The sequence below is a fragment of the Tamandua tetradactyla genome, chromosome 3 (genome assembly GCF_023851605.1).
Source record: "Tamandua tetradactyla isolate mTamTet1 chromosome 3, mTamTet1.pri, whole genome shotgun sequence".
NCBI classification, from domain to species: domain Eukaryota; kingdom Metazoa; phylum Chordata; class Mammalia; order Pilosa; family Myrmecophagidae; genus Tamandua; species Tamandua tetradactyla.
Window position 1 is genome coordinate 19,734,507 of NC_135329.1, and position 18,635 is coordinate 19,753,141.

At 39.3% G+C, this 18,635-nt stretch overlaps 1 protein-coding gene across 11 annotated transcripts in view; it reads left to right on the top strand.

Moving 5' to 3' along the window:
• Nucleotides 1–18,635, top strand: part of PSD3 (pleckstrin and Sec7 domain containing 3) — a 661,802-nt gene that overhangs the window by 375,717 nt on the left and 267,450 nt on the right. The window contains exon 1 of one of the 11 annotated variants that reach the window (XM_077152678.1): nt 14,766–17,883. The exons of the other annotated variants lie outside the window; for them this stretch is intronic. The gene's annotated coding sequence lies outside the window, so the exon portion shown is untranslated. Of the gene's footprint in view, nt 1–14,765; nt 17,884–18,635 lie in introns of those variants that run through there. 11 annotated transcript variants of the gene reach the window in all.

The following is an 18,635-nucleotide window of genomic DNA, read 5'->3' on the forward strand; positions in this document are numbered from 1 at the left end:
TCTCATCTTCCTGCTCCAAGAGTTGATGGCTTTGCAACTGTATGAAGGTTTCTGAGCATCTCTGAGTGCTTTATTTCCTGGATTATAACAGAAACAGTATCTTTTACCCAAAGTTATTCAGAAGATTCAATGAGATAAGATCTGTGAAATGTCTAGTGCTGAGTAGATGCCAAACAATTTTTTGTTCCTGGAAAGATTGCTCTATTTCTTTTTTTATGATCAAAGGTGCATTTCTTGCAACTTGCAAAATGTTTCTTTGCTCCTGTTATACTTTAAAGGTCACCTTGTCTAACTCAGTGTTTCTAAAAGTTCTGTTTAGTTTATAGTAACTGTGTCATTAGCTTACTTCATCTAGTATCAGTTTCTCTTTTTGCGTCCATGAGTTTCCAGGGCAGCCTATAATCCTCACAGCTTTTAAACTGAATTTTCATCTAGTTTTCAAAATATCGTAAGAGGAATATGTGCCAAGCGTAAAAATGCAAATTGATGCCCCTTTGGTCCCACTCCCCAGAAGGAACCTCTGTGGATGATTTCCTGTGTATTCTTGCAAAGCATGGTCCGTGCAGCTCTCTGGGATCTGACCTGATTTTTAAACTGCTTTACTGGTGTGAAAGTACAAATGTGGTATGGAAAGTTCCATCAGGTTTGCCAGATTCCTGTATAGCTCGGTTCCTCCCTCTGGGGTTCTGCAGAGTTTGGGGTGTTTGGCTCCCTTGGAGGGAATCTGCCTGCACAGCTGGGTCATGTCAACGAGCACCAAACCGCTGTGGTCAGTGATGGAAGGGGAGTTCATGCAGGAAGGCTGAGGCCCAGGGACCATCTTCTGGGCAGATGGCGGGGTCTGAACCTGTTCTCAAATCCTTAGTCCCGAGGTTCTGGGCAGGCAGAGCCTGTGTCAGGTTCCAGCAGAGATTTTAGTCATTGTTTAGTTGGCCTGAGGGTGTGGTTCAGTCAGCCCTTTGGTCTTGTTGTAATTGGCTTTTTGTCATTAATAACATTGGGTGGAGGTAGTTTAGAAGAAGGTGTACAGATACGGGGTTGGAAGACCAGGACTCGACTTCCAGAATTGCTGTCTACTAACTGTGACCTTCGGCTTCTTTGATCTCAATTTCTTTACTAAGAGGATCATTGAAGGCAAAATCAAATAATGCATGTGAAAATGTTAGATAAATTGCAGAGTGCTCTACTGATTTTTTTTTTTTTAATTTAAGGAGAAAAATCTTACTGGATTATTTAAAGACAATGGCTTTTTCTTCTCAACTGACTTGGATAAACTGAGTGATCTGTGCTTTGGAATAGGTGGAAATAGTAGTCGCTGTCTAGTGTTTTTAGTGTTGGGGTTTTGTCCCACCACTCTGTAGTTGTCATTTCCCCCTCTCTGTTCTTGAATATTCCTGGCATACTTAGAGAAGCCTATTCAGATAGGAAGGGAGTAATATTATTTCTGTGCTAAGAATGTTCTCAAATAAACCACTCCCTTTTGTTGTTTCAGCTGGTCCTTTACTAAGGTTCTGTGTTTTCAGCAGGGGAAGCACTGAGAACTGAAGCACTGAAAACCTAGGTTGTCCCAACTCTGCTACTGGTTATTTGTGAGCCCTGGGAAGAGTCACTTCCTTTGCTGATCCGTCGGTTTCTTCACCTGCAAAACGAAGGGATTGGGCTAAGAGACTTCTGTATGTGTGTGTGTGTGTGTGTGTGTGGCGGATGAGATGATGGCCCTTTCCTTTTCTGTTCTTCCTCTACTTTGCTGTGTCCATCCCCTTATTGGCCAATTTCTGATTCTCCTTGTAAACAATTTAGGACAGTTATCTTGGTGAGATGTAACAGCTGAGTAAATGAGGCTAAACATCAAGCTGATGACTTCACAGACTTAAATGAAAGGAGAATTTTTAAGGGTGACAGGGTGTTTAGGGTTAGTTTAATGTGTAATTCACTGCTCTTGATGTTGCTTTTCTTTTGTAATCAGCCAGGGCTGTTCATCTCAGATTAGGGCTTTGGTATCACATTGTTAGGAGAGCTGTAACAATTTGAAAGGAAAGGGGGGAACAAAGGATGTTATGTCATCTGGTAGCTGAAATGGAGATGCCACCTTGAGAAGAAATGGAGAACTGGATATTCCTTTAGGTTGTGGCAGTAATCACTTCAGGGTAAAGAAAAGGGCCTTTTTCCAAGTTCTCAGGGAGTTGTTTGCATTGCTGTGTTCCCTTTCTGAGTTCATCTGTCCTGGGTTCTTTCTCTAGGTCTTTATTAAATGTTTTGAATTGAGGGTCATGTCTATTGTGTGCGAAATATTTGGATGTCTTTATTGTTGAAACAATTTACCCAAAGAGTTCCAGGAGTCCTGCCTTCAGCATGGCAGTGGTTGATAAGAGGAATGTTGTTTTGAATGTGATAAGCTGAATAGCCCAAGTAGTTGACCTTCCCTTGTAGGATTTCTGTATTGTAGATCTTTCAGTTGCATAGTAAATGGGGAATCTGAATAGAATTTGACATCTCTTGCTAATTCTAAAGGGTAGAGTGTCAAATATTTACTTTGCATAAACTTTTGTAGCAAGTAGACTAGTACCTGTTTAAATGCCACAGTACAAGTGCTGCTTTGGGATTGGGAGTGGAGGGACGACCATCAGGTTTAGGTGATACAGAGTAAACCTAAGGAGTGAGTTGATGTGAGGTGAATTTGGCCTTTCATTTTCAGACATGTTGACTTTGGGAAGCTAGTGTGTCCTGTCCTCAGCTGTGACTTTGAATTCACCATGGAAATTGCATAGCCAAGCATTTTCTGAAACTTAAATATGATGGAAGTAGAGAGTATCCAAGTGAAATATGGTCAAGGAATGGCAGTTGCTATTTATCTAATATAGCCATAAGTTGTCTTAGGCCCTCCCTTCTCTATGGGGTTCTGTCTCTGTAAATTCTGCCCTGGCCAGGGTAAGATTACTTGTGATTCTGGGGCTCCTGCATTGATTAAGTCATATGGATTTTACAACCCGATCCTTAGAAAATAACTCTTCGCTTTTGAAAGGAGAAACATTTTTATTAACAGTGTTTTATTGGAAAATCTAGACTGAACAAAAACGGGCATCTCCCGCCATAAACACGCAAAAGGCTATTTCCAGAAACATCCCAACATGAGAGAGAACATGTAGCATTTACACTTGAACCACACGATCTTACCGTGTTTGAAACATTAGCACTGTTTCATGCTGCTGCTTCATTCGAAGCTTGATCTGGCTGCCTACAACTGGAAGGTGACCGTCTCCAGAGTCAGCAGTATTTTTTCTCATGGCACCCATGTCATCTTGGGAGGTCTCAAGCTACACAGCCACGGGGCCAGCTCTGGCAAGTGCTCAGAGATCATCTGTGCAAGCTAGCTGCCCTACCCAGTGTGTTAAGTGTCAAAACACATCCATCATTGTCTAGGATGAAAGTAATGTTTATCTCATGTTGCACTCAGTTTTATGAAAACATTTAAAAACAGCAGTCTGATGTAACCGTATACCAACTTGATAAAAATTGAATTAGGTGTGCGTTTTCCACTTTGTAGAAAAAGTGTCATTTTAAAGGAAATACCAGGATTTTAGGTTTTCCTCCACAAAAATATTGAGTATTATGTGATCAGTAGCTGTTCTTTCTATGCCCTAATGCCATTCTTTATCACCTGCTTCATTTTAACTTTTTATTAGAGAAGTTGTTGGTTTACAGAAAAATGTATAAACTATAAGAGTGCTCATATACCACCCTATTAATACCTTGCGTTAATGTGATACATTTGTTACAATTCATGGGAGTTACTTTTGTAACTGTACTATTAATTATAGTTCATCATTTATGTTAGGGTTCACTGTATTGTCCTATGGCCTTCCTTACCAGCACAAAATTTTTTCAAAATATTCAGTGCTGTTAATTATGTCCACTATGTTGTGCCACCACTGTTACCATCCATTACTAAAACTCTTCCATCTTCCTAAGTAGAAACTCTATAACCTAAGCATTAACTCCCTATTTCCTATCCTCATCTCACCCCTGGTAACCTATATTTTAGATTCTGACTCTGAATTTGTTCTAATTATTTCATATCAGTGAGATAAAAAATGCTTTTCCATTTGTGTCTGGCTTTATTTTGCTCAACATGATGTCTTCAAGCTTCATCCATGTTGTGTATATGAGAACTCCATTCTTTTTATGGCTGAATAATATTCTGTATGTTTATGTACCCATTTTGTTTATATATTCATTTGTTGATGAACACTTGGGTTGCTTCCAAATTTTTGCAGTTGTGAGTAATGCCACTATAAGCATCAATATGCAAATAGGTGTTTGAATCCCTACTCTCCGTTCTTTTCTGTATATGCCTACTAGTGGGATTAGAGTCATATGGTAAGATTATACTCTCTGAAAAAGTGCCAAACTGTTTTCTACAGTGACTGCACCATTTCACATTCCCACCAACAATAAACAAGTGTTCATATTTTTGTACATTTTTTCCAACACTTGTAGCTTTCTATTTTTTGGGATAGCAGCCATTTTATTAGTAGGTGTGAAATGGTATCTCATTATGGTTTTGATTTGTATTTCCTTATCGACTGAGGATATCATTGAACATCTCTTTGTGTTTTTTGCCATTTGATTATATCTACTTTGAAAGAAGTATCTATTCAGGTTGTTTGCCCATTTCAAAGTTGGATTGTTTGTCTTTGTTTAGATATAGGGTTTCTTTATCTATTCTGGGTATTAAACCCATATCAGATATGTGGTTTCCAAATATTTCCCATTGTGTGGGTTGTTTTTTCACTTTAATGATAAAGCCTTTGCACATAAGTTTAATTTTGGTGAGGTCCAGTTTGTCCCTTTTGTTGCTTTTGTTTTGGGTGTAAAGTCCAAGAAACCATTGACTAACATGGGGCCTGAAGATGCTTCTCTAAATTTTCTTTGGTAGTTCTAGCTCTTAATGTCTTTGATTCATTTTGAATTGACTTCTGTTTATGGTGTGAGGTAGGGATCCACTTTCATCTTTTACAAATGGAGATCCAGTTTTCCCAGCACCATTTGTTGAAGAGAGTATTCTTTCCCCACTGAGTGGTCTTTAGCTGTGGATTGATGCCTGCAGTTGCTTTGTCTCCAATCTTGAAGAAGGGGGTCACAGGAAGAGCATTGTACCTAGGGATCAGGAGACATAGCTCCAGGCCCTACCTATTTATCTAAAGCTTTTACTCTGAAGCCTTCATTTACTTGACGGTAGAAATGAGATTAGAGTAGATAATTCCCAAGGTATATTCTGACTCAAAATCCATTATTCAGCTCTTTAATATATTAGATTTAGCTCCTTGTGGCCAATTCAGATCTTTTATACAGAGCGAATGACAAACCAATGAGAAACTGTGAAGTTGGAGTAGCTAGAGAGCAAAAACGTGTAAAAATCATTAAAGATACCTTGTTTAATGATTAAGGTGGAGAGAGCAAGTGGAGGGAAGGAGTTTTTTCCATTCTTTGCTGACTTTCTTGGACTGTCTGTGTAGCTTGAGTTTTTGCATTGCTTCCATGGAAGTAACAGCTACCATTTATCCTTCCTCAGTCTGAGATGACTGAGATGAAATATTTTTTTGAACCCCACAAACTACCTCTTCTGGGAAAGTGAGCGCAGGGATGGCCTGTAGGAGATTATAGTTGAATGATGAAATAACAGGTGGTTGCGTCTCTCCATCCCATTTCAGAAGACTTAAGTTCAATATGAAAGCAGAAGTGCAAGCCAGAGCAGCTGAAATGAAACCAGAACATAGGCGGTAGAAGGCCACGTAATTATCTCTTGATTCTCAGTTATGCAGTGTATGGATATTGCAGGCCTGACAGGAGGAAAATTCTCTCCCTTTGGAGTTGTACAAGACAATGTGGAGTTGGCAGTCTGAAGATTTTCTTGTACTCCACCTTAGCTCTGTGATTTTGGGCATATTGTTTACCCATTTCTGAGCTCTTCTCATCTTTAAAAAGAGGGAGTTGAGCTAGACAATATTTAAGGTTTTCCTGAAGCCAAGATTCAGTGAGCCTGTGCTTTCCCTCTTCATTATCACAATTTCTAGAGAGGAGTGGCAGTGAGAGAAAAGGAAATTCAGGCCAATCAGATTTTATTGGTGGCTTTTAGGTAGCCCTTAACTTTCTTGGAGGCAGAGGCTTTGTGTTAATTTTTGTATAGCTAAGTTCAGGAGGCCACAAAATGTTTTAAAATTCATTTTATTTTGGTCATTATGCTAATTTTTGCATTTATTTCTCAAGGTATCAGTAGTCTGTGGCATTGGTTAGAAGTATGACCTCCAGGAAACAGTAGTGAATTCCAAGTCTGGCTTTGCCCCTAGTGCCAGTGGCATTATGAGCTACCTGTACCTTCACAAGGAAAATGTCTTCCTCAAGCGGACTGTAGAAAATTCTGTTGATCTCCTTTTCTGTTACTTTGTTTTTCTTCAATAAAAGCCTTGCCACTCTTAACTCCATGGCCTATATTAAATGGCTGTTTGCATTCAGGTATGTTGGCAGGTCTGCTTATGCTCTTGAACCTTGAAGTAAGGCTTAGCAGGGAGCAGTGCTAACTATTTGCTTTTGTGTTCTTAATAATGATAATGCCAATTAAAACACTAGTATTCCAGTTGATAAAGGGAGAACATACATTACTGAGTATTTTCTGTCCCTAGGAAATCTGAGAATCTCCTTATTTTATCCTTCTGTGGGTACCCTGGTCCAACTTCAGTTGACAGACTGTGTCTGAGTTTAATAGACATGTGTCTTAATGCAGGAGAAGCACGATGCTAACCTACCCAGCCCTGGAGAGTGCTTTCGTTTAAGTGCCTTTTCCACTGACTTCAGAAAACACTTTCAATACAAGTGGAGATCTTTACAATTGTAGTTATTTATCTTTTCAACAGAGACAGAATATTTCCTTTATGTATTTATTTTACTTAAAACAATAGTTTCAGTATTTTCTCCTTTTAAATTGCTTCACATGGCCAGTTTGATTGATTTGAGATTCCCTCTTCTGCTGTTAATGCAGTTATGAGATCTCTGAAACTTCAAATGTGGGTAGGAGGGATGGAGAGGAAAGTAAAAGGGTCTAAGTAGAGGCCGAGTTGTCTAACGGTGTGTTGATGGAGTGGTTCCAGGGCACTCTGTGAGTGCCTGACTCCTCAAACTCTGCTGCGTCCCTGGAATTCAGGACTGAGGAGGTGGATGCCCTGCTTCTGTTACCCGCCCCCCCCCCCCCCCCCCGCCCCGGAAGCACACGCAGCCTGTCATTGGGATTGTGCACCGGATGTCAAAAGTCCTGGGAGACCGGCCTGTCTGTAACTTACTGTAGATTACAAGATTCCTCCCCTTCACTACCGAAACAACAGCCCCTCCTCTTCAAGATAATATCCCTGTAGATGCTTCAAGCTTCTAGGAGAAACACAATCTCAAATCAAAACTGTAATAAGGAGGTATGTGATTAACTTTTGAAAAATTCTGATTTGCTAAATATCATTTTCATCTCATTTTTTTCCCCCTTTAGAATACACTTCTCTGCAAGTTAAAACTTAGTTTTATTGAAATAAGACCTTAGAAAATGTAGGCCTGTGAACTCAAGTGCGTGCATTGCGCCATCCATGGCTGTTCATTCCTAGATTTGAGAGTAAAGTTTTTTTCCCACCAATCTGAAATGAATCATTCATTATAACCAGCTTTATATGGAATAGTTCTTTGGATTGCAACCCTTCAACAATGTCATTTTCTTTATGCCCAGAGTAAATGCTGTACCAATCAGCTTATTCTGGAATTTGATGACAATATTGTTCTCCTGATTAAAATCTTCTGTAGTGAAGGAGCCATGCTAGTGAAGCGTTTCCTTTATAAATTGTTTTTATTCTCCTAGCTTTTAAAATAATAAGCCTTGCTTTTCCTTGAAAAAGCACTCTACCACTTTTAACAGGGAATATGGATTGTGGTTGAGATTACGAACAGATCTAATCTGTACTATTCTGATTTTTTTCTAACTTCAGAGTATCTTTTCACTGGAAGTGATTCAATCTCAGTGTTCTGGTTCAAGATTATAGAACAATTAGAATGATAATTATTGAATAGAAGGAAGATCATAATTATATTTAACCAAGATACGATATACTTCAGTTGTTTCCATATAAAACCCTGCACTTCAGTTGTTTCTATATCAAACCCTGCATTAGGGAGAGGAAAGGTATTAGATCCCCTAGGAGTTACTAATAGTTTGTGTTTCTTATGGAAAGTATGTGTGTCTACCTCAAATCATTTATGTGCACAGAAAAAGAATACAGAAGATAGCAATTAAGCAATCTGGAAGAAAATTGCACCTTCTTTAGAATTCTCGGGGGACTGAAGGGGAAAACTTCCTTTACTTCTTTTCTTTCATGATAGCTACATATTTGAGGAATAACTACCAGAACTGTAGTTTTTCCCTGGGAAGATATAGGTCTTAGATAAATATGGATAACTTATGACTTAAAGGGTATTAACGGAAGTCTTCTTCCCATAGTTATTTCAGAATTTGGAATTTCAACAACCTAACTGCTAGACATCTCCTAGGGACAATATAAGCATTTAATGAGCTCTAAGTTGAGGGAAAATTTGGTTCTTTCTCAGGCAATATCACATCTTAGCCTAAATTTGCCTTTTCCTGATGATATTGCCTCAGCAAAATGAAACGATTTTACTTTTGTAAAATGGTTACAGTAATACCTACTTCCTGGAGTTATCAGGATCAATTGAGATTAATGCTTATAAAATGCCTAACACAGTGCTTGGAACTACTATCTGTACCATCCTTGTCATCTATATCAGTAATTCCATATACTTGATTAGCACATCTATTTTTATCATGCTTTTATATTCTATTAAGGATAAAGCTCAGATTAAGAATAAGGAACAGAATTTTGTATACGTGTTCCTTTTCTACTTTATTGGTACTCTTGAGTCAGAGGTGCTTAGGTGAGGATTGAAATTGTACCTCATTTACTTTTAGCAGAGAAAGCACAAAAATCTGAAATACAGAATTCTCTGCAATATCTTCCTAGGCAAGGGAAATTTCCCTAATGCCTCTTAAACTATTTTATTGTATAAAAGACTAAAAGAAAATAGGGTAATCCTGATGTTTGATTCCTGAGAAATTTGGGCATGGTGATTTAAACTAACTTTTCATGCCGAAGCTTGTCTACCTAGAATAATAACCTTAGTCAATCCTTATGACCCTTCTGACTTTATTTTTCTATTAAGAAAAGCCTTAGCAGAAGTGCAGCTTCTTAAGTGGTGCATTGACAGTGAGGGAAAACAATGGAAACGGAATATCTCTTTATAAAAGTTAGAATAATAGGAAGATTAATGGATCTCTGTCCAAGAAAAATCAATTCCTGGTTCCACATATTTTGGTGCAAGGAAACATCTAAGCAAGGCTTTTGGACCTTAACATTGTACAAGGCATTCTCTGGAAAGTCTACTCATTCTCTGACGCGTATTGATGTCAAAAGCCTCTGTCTGCAGAACTCTCACTAGCTAAGTATTTTTTAATAAGTGTTTTAGTAAAACCACAGCTTTAGTGATATTTACTCTTTTTTTGTAAGCCAGATTGCTGTAAAGGAGAATCAAATTTGTTTTTTCTACTTACGCCCCCATAAATGAATATGTATGTTTAACAACTCCTAAGCAGTGTGTGCATATAGAGATGTTATAAAAAGACATGTAAACTTTGGAGCCATCCAGTCTTGAGCTGCTTTGGATTTATGGGTGGTCACTGGTGCTGCTTGGGATAACTGTGGTTTTCAGTCCATACAGCTCCTCTTCTGTGGGTGAAAGCACTTGTTGGTATGACCTCAATTAGCAGACTCAACGTTTCGTTATCTTTACAGCGGTTGGTACCAGGTATTGAACAGCAGAAGGAAGGGCCCCTTAGCTTCCTTTCTGTTCCTTGCTGTTTGTGGATCGAGTTTCTCCGTCAACTTAACCTTCTCAGGTGCTTCATTGAGCTTGAGTAATCTGTTGAGAAATATAGTAGATTCTAATTAAAGTAAGGGATCCTTTGTTATTAATGTTTAAGTTCATTGTTAGCCTCATATACTCAGAAAGGGTTTCTCTGTTAAGTGGAATTTCCATAAGCCATATACCCCCCTTCCCCACCTCCTGCTGAGGGGTCTTCCTTTCTGTTAGCAGCTGGCCAGTGTTTCAAAAAACTCAGAGTGTTGGCCACCTTCATCATAGCTGAGCCGCTCTGGCCTGACTGGCTGGTATCAGCTGGCTGGGTGTAACCCAGGAAAGCACGCCCACTCACCTGCACCCTTCCTCTCTAATCCTGTTCAAACAATGCCCACACTTCCTCTCCCCATTTCAGTGTGTGCTCTAGAGACCCTTTTCTCCTCAGGGCAAGTGAGGGAGCTTCTCCCATGGTAGTGGGTTTTAAGACTTTTTTAAAAAAAATAGCAGACAAACTTCTTAAGTAAGAAAATATTACAGAGAAACGCCCAGTTTTATCAGATCTCTGAAAATGGAGCTGCCCTGTCAGACAAATGAATGGGGAGGTACCTAGCTCAACACTTTGGGCCTCCCCAGCACTCCCAGCGTGACCTCTTAATCAGGCTGCGTAGTTCCTCACTAATAGTATACAACTTGTCTCCCGTTTTCCATGCTCTCCATGTGCACGTGTGTACACATCAGCAAGCCTTAACAAGTAGGTCAATCTACTAAGTTGTCCAATACGTGTGGATACTGCCTGATTGCCTTAGGCACAAGTTATCACTACTGGCCGAGGACTCAGCTGGCAGTTATGGTCACAGTCATGATTTTTATAAAACAAATCACTGGATTTTTTTTTGCTTTCTATCCCCTATGTAAGTTCTAAAATGACACATAGTATTTTAAGAACCTCATCAGTTACAGTAGACTCATAGAATTTGGACAGAAATTCTATTCATGCACACACGCACAGTGATTATACTGAGCAGGTGATTATTATACTTAGGCCAAGGAAGTGAGGTGCCCAGAGTCACACAGTAATGACAGTGCTTGACTTCCATATCTACCATACTGATCAAAACTGATGAGTTTTCTGCCCGCTGTGCTCAAATGACCAATTCTTGAGACACTGGGGTTTCAAAGAGAAAGTTTATTGCTAAGCTCAAAGCAGGAGATCAGACAGCCTATTGACCTAAAAAGCTGTTTCCCTGAACTGCAATAATTCTGACAGTTTCATAGTATCAAAAGATGGGCAGGGCAGGCCATGGTGGCTCAGCAGGCAGAGTTCTTACCTGCCATGCCTCGAGACCCTGGTTTGATTCCTGGTGCCCACCTGTGTTGGGGAAGAAAAAAAAAAACAGATGGGCAGATTTTAGGATAATGCGCACAGTGGCTCAAGATGATGAGATTCAAGATGATCTAATTTTACAGGTGCATGTTAATTACATGCTTAGTCACAGAGGTTATGTAAGAAAATGGTGGTTTTAATATGATGGGCATGATTTTTAATATTATAATGAGGTATAGGTGATGTATATGTTAAAGTCTAAGCTCTACTGTGCATGTCAGGTGGGTCCATCTTGGTTAGATCCAGTTCTATCAAGACAATCTTGGGATTGGTGTGGGTGGGTTCTGGACTGAATCAAAACCCTTCATTATTAAACATTATTAAACATTATAAGGGTCTAAAGTTAAAAAACAGGATAAGGGTGTACAAGAGTGGGTCAGTCACAAGGTTTTTATAGCCACAAGATAAAGGTTACGTAGTTATGTGGTTACTATCAAGAGTTCAAGGCAGCCAGATTCCAGTTCAGTTATTTCAGGTATTTCCCTCTAGCTATTCTAATATACTAGAGAGTAAATGGAAATATCAGTACAGTAATCTGGTAATTATCACTTAAATCTTAACTTCTTGGTTATAACTCTTCCCTTTCATTTGATCATGTTTTCAATCTTGAGGGATATCTGGGTTATGACAGTTCTCACTTCATTCTGAGAAGGTATACCAGCGTTGTGGGGTAGAGGAATGAAGCTGGTCATGGTCCCTAGAGAAGACCAGTCCCTCTGGGTTTCAGGGCTTATCTGGTATAGGAACAATCCAGAGGCTTTACATCTCTAAAAAAAATAAACTTAATGAGTAGAACTTCTGTAGAGTTCCAGAGCCCAAGATTTTCTTTAGGGTTTTCAGGAACACTGTTGCTTGGGGTTTGACATACCATGGCAGTTTGCAATATCTGGCTGAAGCTTGCATAAGAGTAACCTTCAGAATGACCTATTTCTTTTCCCCATTTTGGTCAAGAAAACATCACCAGTCCCATGATGCCAGAGCCATGCTCATCCCTGGGAGTTATGGCCCATGTTGCCAGGGAGACTTTTACCCTGAGAGTCATGTCCCATGTAGGGTGTAGGTAGAGAGTTTATTTGCAGAGTTTGGCTCACCAAGAGGCCATATCTGAGTAACAGAGTTCTCTGGGGGTGACTCTTAGGCATTAATTATAAGTAGGCTTAGCTTTTCCTTTGTAGGGATAAGTTTCATAAAGGTAAGTCCCAGGATCTTGGAGCTTGGCTTATTAAGTTGGGAGTTCCTATTGCTTAAGAGAAAAGCAGAAATTCCCCAGGTAGGAAAGTTTAATAGTTCCATGTTTTTTGTTTGTGTCCAGTCCCTCAAGGAACTTTGCAAGTACTTTTTCATTTTCTGCTCTGAATACTCTGAAATGCATCAGGATATTACAGCAATCTGTACAGAATATCAAGATCTCATTCTTTATTCTAGGTTACATGTGATGAGGTTGTTTAAATAAATGGACCAGGCTAAATTAGATAATGTGCTACAGAAAATTTAAATTTTTGCCAAAACAAACATCTCTTCCTTTAATGTCATATGAAAGTTAAAGTCTTAAAATACAAACAATATCATTGTTTACCCTATATTCTAATTTACCTTGGTCTTAACCAGATCAGTTTCATTCACATCTCTAATCGACGACTGTTCTCTTTTGCAGTTTCTTTAACAGCTGCTCTATGGAGTAATGGTGACTTTCAGAGCTGGAGAACTCTAACTCAGAGTCTCAGGTGCCACACAGATACCCAAGGTTCTAGGATACTACCAGATTAGACCCTAAAGAGCACAACATCTCACAGTTTAGAAAGATGTTAAAGCTCAGGGATAATTGTGACTGCTCTAAGAGATTACAATCTAGGCCCTAATTAACAGGTAGAACCTAATTAACTTATTTGTCTTGCTTCTCTTTTAAAGTTCTGCTTTGGTTTGCTAATGCTGCCACAATGCAATATACCAGAAATGGGTTGATTTTTTTCAAAGGGGATTTATTAGGTTATAAATTTACAGTTCTAAGACCATGAAAATGTTCAAATTAAGGCCTCAAAAGGAAAATACTTTCTCTCAGGAAAGACTGCTGGCATCTGGTGTTCCTCTGTCACATGGGAAGACATGCAGCAATGTCTGATGGTCCTTCTCTCTAAAATATCTCTGGTGTTTCTCTTAACTTCTCTCTCAGCTCCTGCAGGTCCTTGTTTATTTCTCCTGGCTTGTTTCTCTCTTAGCTTCTATGAACTGTCTCTGCCTTTTATCCTCTCATAAAGGACTTCAGCAAGGGGCTTAAGACCCACCTTGAATGGTTTGGATCCCATCTCCATGAAAACATGGAAAAGGCCCCACCCATAATAGGCCTTTACCTACAGGGATCGAGTAAGAGAACATAGGCTTTTCTAGGATACATAACAGATTCAAACCAGCATTAGTCCCTTTTTGTTGAAGGTGACGTTTTGACTTATAGCTGACCACATGTGCAGTTAGAGAAGCATTAGAGCACAGTAGTGTAACTGACAAGTAAATGTGGTTGTTTCCATGATCTGTAACTTTCTAAGAATAACTAAAACCGTGACATCATACAGTTTTCTGACATCATACAGATCAGAGTTGGGAAATAACAGGGACTGTGAGAGTACTGTCATGTCTTTAGGAAATGTATACAGTCTCTAACTATATGAAAAACATTTCACGCATACAAATTTAGCTAACAGAAGGATGGAAAATCCACTTTAATTGTATACTTCCTGAATACTTCCTGTGTAATATTAAACTTCTTTAGCATCTCACTTTTATAAGGTGAAAGAACAAATCCTTTGTCATAGTTTTCCTGTAAAAGTGAGAAGACATGTCTTCTGAAATAAAGGATAAGGTCAGTATAAACATCAACAATGATTTTATTCTGATATGATATAAAATCTTTGTCTTCCAGATAGAGCACTCACATAATTAAGAAAAACTTTCTATAACCTTTCATTGAGAGCAGACCAAAAATTCAGATTATTTTAACTGAGAGAGAGCTGAACTCTACTTTTGTATAAATATACGATTTGACATATCATAAACAAGCCTAACACATTTTGGTCCAGCATAAACTGTGAATTCACTTTCACAAACCTTCTACAGTTTTCCATATCCATTCAAGTCTTGTCGTACATATTAAAACTAGCCATTTTACTTTAGGACAAACTGTTCTTCCTTAGACAAATTTAACAAATTTTAGTCAGCATTGATTAATAAAATTCACTTTTACAAACTTTCTGCATTCATTCAGGCTTTATCCTATACATTCTCAACAAAACCACACACTTTTGTTTACCAAAGCATGTCATTTTGGTACTTTAAGTTACCAAAAAGATCTTCAATGCTGTTTTTAAACGTCTTATGAGATGCAATCATTTTTAGAACAGCTTGTCAAAATAAAAATTTAAACAAAAACATATTTTTACCATAATAAAGATCTAATAGATATAATGGCAGCTCATTTTATCAGTAAGCCTATATAAATTTAGGCAGAACATACCTAAGAAGAATAAAATTGTATTTGTTTGATTAAAAAAATCATCATGGAAGCAGAACTAGACTTTGTCACTGCAGTTTTTTTTGCAGCTGAATTTGCTTTTTTATTCCTTTTATTGGAGGTTAAAAAAATCTCTGCTCACATTTCTAGAATATTATGAAAACAACCTTAAAAGTGTATTGACTGTCGAGCTCTGGAAAATATACAGTTGTCCCAAGCATAAATTCAGGAAGACTTCTCCATATTTCTCAAGGATGTTTTCTTTTGTTTACTGAAACTTGGCAATTAGATCTTATTCAATTGATCTTATCCCAAAGCTACTTATATTTTAAAAATGATTTGTTTACTGCAAAGGTCTTATTGGAAATATAGTTTTAAGTGGGGAATTCTTTCAGAATTAACATGGCCTGTTCTGCAGCATTTTGTCTTTGCCTACCATTTCTAATCTCTAGGCCCAGTAAAAGGAAGCTGAACTCGACTTTCCCCCGTCGCTGCCTTAGCTGATCAGGCCCTTAAGGGCAGGAATAGATCAGGCAGAAAGAATGAGGCCTGGTTTGTTGAACTTGGTTTTAAAAGCTTTAAATGAGAGTGGCAGGATTTCACAAATCCCAATTAACAAACAGGTATTAAACACTACCTAAGTAATATACCAGATAACAGTCAAACAGGCACCATATACATATGTAATCTAAAAATTTGTTGATATTCAATGAAATTATCTAGGAATATACTCAAAAGACAAACTCTGGTCAGGGCTTTGGACCCTGTACTGAATGGTACTCAAAACCAGACAGGTGTCGTGGTCAGAGCAAAGGCGAGTTGTTCTGGAAGCTGGACCCAGGCCTCAGTCCCAGGTCACGGGGCTCCAACCTCCATACTTACTTCCTGACCTGCTTTTACTGTGATGACCCACTCACCCAGTCTGACGTCCAGACTTGGAAGTGAAAACTGTTTCTCTTTGAAGTGTTTTAAGGCGCTGAGGGTCTGGAGTGCCAGTAGAGCAGAGAAAAATCCGGTTGCTGAGCCTGTAGACTAACAGAGTCTAGTGGCAGCAAGAGGCTTGATTACCATGTTTATGTGTCCTCCTGGGGCTCCAGAACTTCTGACTCCTTGTTTCTTAGGAATCTTTGTCCCTTCTGGAGTCGCCAAATTGATACTGATCAAAAGTGGTGGGTTTTCTGCTCAATGTGCTCAAGTGACCAATTCCTGAGACACTAGGGTATCAAAGAAAGAAAGAAAGCTTATTGCTAAGCTCGAAGGAGAATATGAGATGGCCTGTTGGCCTAAAAATCTGTCTCCTGAAAGTGCAGTAATTCTGATAGTTTTAGAGTATCAAAAGATGGGTAGGTTTTAGGATAATGAGTACTCAAGATGACAAAGTTAGAGATGAAATTATTGAGCATGTGCAAATTGATTACATGCTCAGTTACAGAATGTATGTAAGAAAATGGTGGCCTTAATATGATGGGTGTGATTTTTAGTATTATAATGTGATGTATGTGACTTAAAGTCTAAATTACTGCGCATGTGAGGTGGGCCCATTTTAGTTAGAGCAGCTCTATCTATCAAGATAGTTTTGGAATTGGGGTGGATTAGTCCCAATTGGGCTGACCCAAGGCACTTCATTAACAAACAGTAGGGGCTGCCTAATGTTTAGAGCCTTTTGATAAGGAGGTACAAGTGGGTGTTAGTCACAAGTTTTTACAACCACAAGATAAAGGCCAAATAGTTACACAATCATTCTCAGATCAGAGGAGCTCGATTATGGTTTAGTGACTTCAGGTATTTCTCTGACAAGTCTAATGTACTAGAAAGTAAAAAGAAGTATAACTCAGTAATCACAATGATTTCTTAAATCCTGACTTCTCGGTTACATCTGCCTAACTCTTCGAGACTGCCGTCACCCTGTGCCTCTGTGATCTGTCAGTCTGCTGCACCACGCTGGTACCACAGGTTTCTCTGAGCAACGGAAGTGGTAGTTTGAAGAGGGGTCTCTGAAGTCACCCTCTGGAGGCACATCATGCTCTGCTGCAGTGCTGTGATGTGACCTTGGAAATCTGTTTGCTTTGCCTTTGATTCCTCTGTCAACTGGGCGTAACAACTTCATCGGGTTGTTGTGAAGGTTAAATGTGGTGATGCCAAAGGGCTCACAACAGTACCTGGCCTGCCAAAAGTGCTCAATACATTTTAACTATATGTTTTTGTCTTCAATGGCTATGGAGAGAGGTTACAGTCCAGTATAAATCCCACTGAGGTATTTGTCCTAGCCTGTGCAGATCTACCAGGGTTCATTTAGGTTTTTCAGACTGTGTACCAGTTCCCAGGTCATCTCTGGGAGGCCCATGTGTCCCAGATGTATTTTGAGACTTTTTGACTTAGGCCTTTGGAGGCTGTTACTCCTGGTGATTGGTGCATGAGGCTTAGCATGTTTAGTGTGAGGTGGTGGGAGCTTCTCAGATGGGCTGAATTCTCACTACCAGGAGCTCATTTGCTTGGCTGTCTATGTTGTTTAGAATACTGCTGAGTAACTCTGTTAAAGACCCAAATGACAAGGAGATCAGCAGTTAGATCCTTAAAGGCCCATGGAATGAATGACTGCTTTCTACTTTTCTTCTAAGCACGAGCCATTATTTTGTTCCTCCATGTAATAATGCAAATTATTACGTGGAGTTTAACAGTATGTGGGAGGAGAGTTTTTCTATAATGGTAGCAATGCACTGTCTGTTTCTTGTGAATGATGTGGGTGCGATAACCACAAAGTATTGCTCAGTAACTACCACATCTGTCAGTCCACTGCCATTGGCTGTGTGGGAGGCAGGGAAGGTAGTGTGGATCTAATTTGTGTCTCCACTGTGTTATGGGAGAGCTGTAGCCAAGCTCAGGTCTTATTTGGTGTGATGAGTAAGGTACCTGGAGAATCACCTTGTTCATACTTCTGAGTTCATGTTTGGATTGACTACGATAGCTGACACCTGTGGTGAATGGGGTTATAGAACTGCCGGAACCTCAAAGCCGTCTTGAGAAACTTGTATTTCTCTGGGTGAGTAACGCTGGTGCCTGCTTAGATGTGCGGAAGCCTTCCTTCTGAGAGCAGGCCTCAGCTGTGGCCGGCCCGAGCTTGTCACTTCCTCTGCCTGTAGCAGACGGAGGCTCCACCTCTAAAGGGCTAGAGAAAAAGTGTTTGAGAAAAAGCAAAGGGAGGTGTTTTGGTGTGAGAAATGATACCATGAGAGTATCACAAGAGAAGGAAAAGAAACTTAACTTTTGACAGTGGACCTTTTAAAAGGAAAGCTTTGCCTTGCAGAGATGACCTGGTTTTTGGTCTTTTCTCTCTAACATGCATAAAATAAATTTCCTTTAAAAGTACAGAAAAACTCAGGTCGTGTGTCTAGACATTGAATGGAATAAATGTCTTTGGACTAGTCTGTCTTCTCTTCCATGTTCCCATCAATTGATAGTGCTAGAAACTGATGACCTAACCAACCAGAACACTGAAAGTTGTATACTTTCATTGTAGGGAGCTACTTTTCATTTTAACCATGAGAATTGTAAAAGCTTCGCAATGTCCTGGCTGTTTGGGAGAAAGCTGAGTGCGGAAACTGGTGCCTTGAGATTTAGTTCCGTTTTCATAGGCCTCTAACTACTTTTTTTTTTTTGGAAGGGGCAGACACTAGGAATCGAACGCTGGTCTCTGGTATGGCAGGTGAAAACTCTGCCTGCTAAGCCACCCTGGCCTGCCCTCTAAATACTTTAAAGTTAGGTTTGGGTTGTCTGTCATTTCTATTTCTATTA